The sequence below is a fragment of the Bombina bombina genome, chromosome 2 (assembly GCF_027579735.1).
Source record: "Bombina bombina isolate aBomBom1 chromosome 2, aBomBom1.pri, whole genome shotgun sequence".
Classification (NCBI taxonomy): domain Eukaryota; kingdom Metazoa; phylum Chordata; class Amphibia; order Anura; family Bombinatoridae; genus Bombina; species Bombina bombina.
In genome coordinates, this window is record NC_069500.1 from 762,717,721 (window position 1) to 762,723,909 (window position 6,189).

General features: G+C 44.4%; 1 protein-coding gene across 6 annotated transcripts in view; it reads right to left on the bottom strand.

Moving 5' to 3' along the window:
* MYO9B (myosin IXB) overlaps positions 1–6,189 on the bottom strand; it is a 597,798-nt gene that overhangs the window by 320,917 nt on the left and 270,692 nt on the right. The gene's annotated exons all lie outside the window — the stretch shown is intronic.

Below are 6,189 nucleotides of genomic sequence, written 5' to 3' on the forward strand. Positions count from 1 at the left end.
ATTGCTCCTAGGATCTAGCAAACTTGATGACAGCCTTGAGGTATAATACTGAAAAACAGAATTTATGTTTACCTGATAAATTACTTTCTCCAACGGTGTGTCCGGTCCACGGCGTCATCCTTACTTGTGGGATATTCTCCTCCCCAACAGGAAATGGCAAAGAGCCCAGCAAAGCTGGTCACATGATCCCTCCTAGGCTCCTCCTACCCCAGTCATTCGACCGACGTTAAGGAGGAATATTTGCATAGGAGAAACCATATGGTACCGTGGTGACTGTAGTTAAAGAAAATAAATTATCAGACCTGATTAAAAAAACCAGGGCGGGCCGTGGACCGGACACACCGTTGGAGAAAGTAATTTATCAGGTAAACATAAATTCTGTTTTCTCCAACATAGGTGTGTCCGGTCCACGGCGTCATCCTTACTTGTGGGAACCAATACCAAAGCTTTAGGACACGGATGAAGGGAGGGAGCAAATCAGGTCACCTAAATGGAAGGCACCACGGCTTGCAAAACCTTTCTCCCAAAAATAGCCTCAGAAGAAGCAAAAGTATCAAACTTGTAAAATTTGGTAAAAGTGTGCAGTGAAGACCAAGTCGCTGCCCTACATATCTGATCAACAGAAGCCTCGTTCTTGAAGGCCCATGTGGAAGCCACAGCCCTAGTGGAATGAGCTGTGATTCTTTCGGGAGGCTGCCGTCCGGCAGTCTCGTAAGCCAATCTGATGATGCTTTTAATCCAAAAAGAGAGAGAGGTAGAAGTTGCTTTTTGACCTCTCCTTTTACCAGAATAAACAACAAACAAGGAAGATGTTTGTCTAAAATCCTTTGTAGCATCTAAATAGAATTTTAGAGCGCGAACAACATCCAAATTGTGCAACAAACGTTCCTTCTTTGAAACTGGTTTCGGACACAGAGAAGGTACGATAATCTCCTGGTTAATGTTTTTGTTAGAAACAACTTTTGGAAGAAAACCAGGTTTAGTACGTAAAACCACCTTATCTGCATGGAACACCAGATAAGGAGGAGAACACTGCAGAGCAGATAATTCTGAAACTCTTCTAGCAGAAGAGATTGCAACTAAAAACAAAACTTTCCAAGATAATAACTTAATATCAACGGAATGTAAGGGTTCAAACGGAACCCCCTGAAGAACTGAAAGAACTAAATTGAGACTCCAAGGAGGAGTCAAAGGTTTGTAAACAGGCTTAAGTCTAACCAGAGCCTGAACAAAGGCTTGAACATCTGGCACAGCTGCCAGCTTTTTGTGAAGTAACACAGACAAGGCAGAAATCTGTCCCTTCAGGGAACTTGCAGATAATCCTTTTTCCAATCCTTCTTGAAGGAAGGATAGAATCTTAGGAATCTTAACCTTGTCCCAAGGGAATCCTTTAGATTCACACCAACAGATATATTTTTCCCAAATTTTGTGGTAAATCTTTCTAGTTACAGGCTTTCTGGCCTGAACAAGAGTATCGATAACAGAATCTGAGAACCCTCGCTTCGATAAGATCAAGCGTTCAATCTCCAAGCAGTCAGCTGGAGTGAAACCAGGTTCGGATGTTCGAACGGACCCTGAACAAGAAGGTCTCGTCTCAAAGGTAGCTTCCAAGGTGGAGCCGATGACATATTCACCAGATCTGCATACCAAGTCCTGCGTGGCCACGCAGGAGCTATCAAGATCACCGACGCCCTCTCCTGATTGATCCTGGCTACCAGCCTGGGGATGAGAGGGAACGGCGGGAACACATAAGCTAGTTTGAAGGTCCAAGGTGCTACTAGTGCATCCACTAGAGCCGCCTTGGGATCCCTGGATCTGGACCCGTAGCAAGGAACTTTGAAGTTCTGACGAGAGGCCATCAGATCCATGTCTGGAATGCCCCACAGCTGAGTGACTTGGGCAAAGATTTCCGGATGGAGTTCCCACTCCCCCGGATGCAATGTCTGACGACTCAGAAAATCCGCTTCCCAATTTTCCACTCCTGGGATGTGGATAGCGGACAGGTGGCAGGAGTGAGACTCCGCCCATAGAATGATTTTGGTCACTTCTTCCATCGCTAGGGAACTCCTTGTTCCCCCCTGATGGTTGATGTACGCAACAGTTGTCATGTTGTCTGATTGAAACCGTATGAACTTGGCCCTCGCTAGCTGAGGCCAAGCCTTGAGAGCATTGAATATCGCTCTCAGTTCCAGAATATTTATCGGTAGAAGAGATTCTTCCCGAGACCAAAGACCCTGAGCTTTCAGGGATCCCCAGACCGCGCCCCAGCCCATCAGACTGGCGTCGGTCGTGACAATGACCCACTCTGGTCTGCGGAATGTCATCCCTTGTGACAGGTTGTCCAGGGACAGCCACCAACGGAGTGAGTCTCTGGTCCTCTGATTTACTTGTATCTTCGGAGACAAGTCTGTATAATCCCCATTCCACTGACTGAGCATGCACAGTTGTAATGGTCTAGATGAATGCGCGCAAAAGGAACTATGTCCATAGCCGCTACCATCAACCCGATCACTTCCATGCACTGAGCTATGGAAGGAAGAGGAACGGAATGAAGTATCCGACAAGAGTCTAGAAGCTTTGTTTTTCTGGCCTCTGTCAGAAATATCCTCATTTCCAAGGAGTCTATAATTGTTCCCAAGAAGGGAACCCTTGTTGACGGAGATAGAGAACTCTTTTCCACGTTCACTTTCCATCCGTGAGATCTGAGAAAGGCCAGGACGATGTCCGTGTGAGCCTTTGCTTGAGGAAGGGACGACGCTTGAATCAGAATGTCGTCCAAGTAAGGTACTACAGCAATGCCCCTTAGTCTTAGCACAGCTAGAAGGGACCCTAGTACCTTTGTGAAAATCCTTGGAGCAGTGGCTAATCCGAAAGGAAGCGCCACGAACTGGTAATGCTTGTCCAGGAATGCGAACCTTAGGAACCGATGATGTTCCTTGTGGATAGGAATATGTAGATACGCATCCTTTAAATCCACCGTGGTCATGAATTGACCTTCCTGGATGGAAGGAAGAATAGTTCGAATGGTTTCCATCTTGAACGATGGAACCTTGAGAAACTTGTTTAAGATCTTGAGATCTAAGATTGGTCTGAACGTTCCCTCTTTTTTGGGAACTATGAACAGATTGGAGTAGAACCCCATCCCTTGTTCTCTTAATGGAACAGGATGAATCACTCCCATTTTTAACAGGTCTTCTACACAATGTAAGAATGCCTGTCTTTTTATGTGGTCTGAAGACAACCGAGACCTGTGGAACCTCCCCCTTGGGGGAAGTCCCTTGAATTCCAGAAGATAACCTTGGGAGACTATTTCTAGCGCCCAAGGATCCAGAACATCTCTTGCCCAAGCCTGAGCGAAGAGAGAGAGTCTGCCCCCCACCAGATCCGATCCCGGATCGGGGGCCAACATTTCATGCAGTCTTGGTAGCAGTGGCAGGTTTCTTGGCCTGCTTTCCCTTGTTCCAGCCTTGCATTGGTCTCCAAGCTGGCTTGGCTTGAGAAGTATTACCCTCTTGCTTAGAGGACGTAGCACCTCGGGCTGGTCCGTTTCTACGAAAGGGACGAAAATTAGGTTTATTTTTTGCCTTGAAAGGCCGATCCTGAGGAAGGGCGTGGCCCTTACCCCCAGTAATATCAGAGATAATCTCTTTCAAGTCAGGGCCAAACAGCGTTTTTCCCTTGAAAGGAATGTTAAGTAGCTTGTTCTTGGAAGACACATCAGCCGACCAAGATTTCAACCAAAGCGCTCTGCGCGCCACAATAGCAAACCCAGAATTCTTAGCCGCTAACCTAGCCAATTGCAAAGTGGCGTCTAGGGTGAAAGAATTAGCCAATTTGAGAGCATTGATTCTGTCCATAATCTCCTCATAAGGAGGAGAATCACTATCGACCGCCTTTATCAGCTCATCGAACCAGAAACATGCGGCTGTAGCGACAGGGACAATGCATGCAATAGGTTGTAGAAGGTAACCCTGCTGAACAAACATCTTTTTAAGCAAACCTTCTAATTTTTTATCCATAGGATCTTTGAAAGCACAACTATCCTCTATGGGTATAGTGGTGCGTTTGTTTAAAGTGGAAACCGCTCCCTCGACCTTGGGGACTGTCTGCCATAAGTCCTTTCTGGGGTCGACCAAAGGAAACAATTTTTTAAATATGGGGGGAGGGACGAAAGGAATACCGGGCCTTTCCCATTCTTTATTAACAATGTCCGCCACCCGCTTGGGTATAGGAAAAGCTTCTGGGAGCCCCGGCACCTCTAGGAACTTGTCCATTTTACATAGCTTCTCTGGGATGACCAACTTGTCACAATCATCCAGAGTGGATAATACCTCCTTAAGCAGAATGCGGAGATGTTCCAACTTAAATTTAAATGCAATCACATCAGGTTCAGCCTGTTGAGAAATGTTCCCTGAATCAGTAATTTCTCCCTCAGACAAAACCTCCCTGGCCCCATCAGACTGGGTTAGGGGCCCTTCAGAGATATTAGTATCAGCGTTGCCATGCTCTTCAGTATCTAAAACAGAGCAGCCGCGCTTACGCTGACAAGTGTTCATTTGGGCTAAAATGTTTTTGACAGAATTATCCATTACAGCCGTTAATTGTTGCATAGTAAGGAGTATTGGCGCGCTAGATGTACTAGGGGCCTCCTGAGTGGGCAAGACTCGTGTAGACGAAGGAGGGAATGATGCAGTACCATGCTTACTCCCCTCACTTGAGGAATCATCTTGGGCATCATTGTCATTATCACATAAATCACATTTATTTAAATGAATAGGAATTCTGGCTTCCCCACATTCAGAACACAGTCTATCTGGTAGTTCAGACATGTTAAACAGGCATAAACTTGATAACAAAGTACAAAAACGTTTTAACATAAAACCGTTACTGTCACTTTAAATTTTAAACTGAACACACTTTATTACTGCAATTGCGAAAAAACATGAAGGAATTGTACAAAATTCACCAAATTTTCACCACAGTGTCTTAAAGCCTTAAAAGTATTGCACACCAAATTTGGAAGCTTTAACCCTTAAAATAACGGAACCGGAGCCGTTTTAAACTTTAACCCCTTTACAGTCCCTGGTATCTGCTTTGCTGAGACCCAACCAAGCCCAAAGGGGAATACGATACCAAATGACGCCTTCAGAAAGTCTTTTCTAAGTATCAGAGCTCCTCACACATGCGACTGCATGCCATGCCTCTCAAAAACAAGTGCGCCACACCGGCGCGAAAATGAGGCTCTGCTTATGCTTTGGGAAAGCCCCTAAGGAATAAGGTGTCTAATACAGTGCCTGCCGATATTCTTATATCAAAATACCCAGATAAAATGATTCCTCAAGGCTAAATATGTGTTAATAATGAATCGATTTAGCCCAGAAAAGTCTACAGTCTTAATAAGCCCTTGTGAAGCCCTTATTTATGATCGTAATAAACATGGCTTACCGGATCCCATAGGGAAAATGACAGCTTCCAGCATTACATCGTCTTGTTAGAATGTGTCATACCTCAAGCAGCAAGAGACTGCATACTGTTCCCCCAACTGAAGTTAATAGCTCTCAACAGTCCTGTGTGGAACAGCCATGGATTTTAGTTACGGTTGCTAAAATCATTTTCCTCATACAAACAGAAATCTTCATCTCTTTTCTGTTTCTGAGTAAATAGTACATACCAGCACTATTTCAAAATAACAAACTCTTGATTGAATAATAAAAACTACAGTTAAACACTAAAAAACTCTAAGCCATCTCCGTGGAGATGTTGCCTGAACAACGGCAAAGAGAATGACTGGGGTAGGAGGAGCCTAGGAGGGATCATGTGACCAGCTTTGCTGGGCTCTTTGCCATTTCCTGTTGGGGAGGAGAATATCCCACAAGTAAGGATGACGCCGTGGACCGGACACACCTATGTTGGAGAAAGGTACATTTCAAATGGCTTTTCCCTCAATGTGACAAGAATATTTCCAAGTAGCATTTAACAGGAATTTAACATCATAGGAGATTACAGTTCAGAATTTTTTTTATTTTTTTTTTAATAAATTTGGCTGAAAAGTACGATAACAAAACCTTTAAAACCGGATTACACCATATTCTATATATTTTTTCTTACATGTTATGAATGACTGTACAAATGTTGAACATTGCTTGAAAAAGGTGCATGAATCACACAGGAAAAAATATCACATCGACT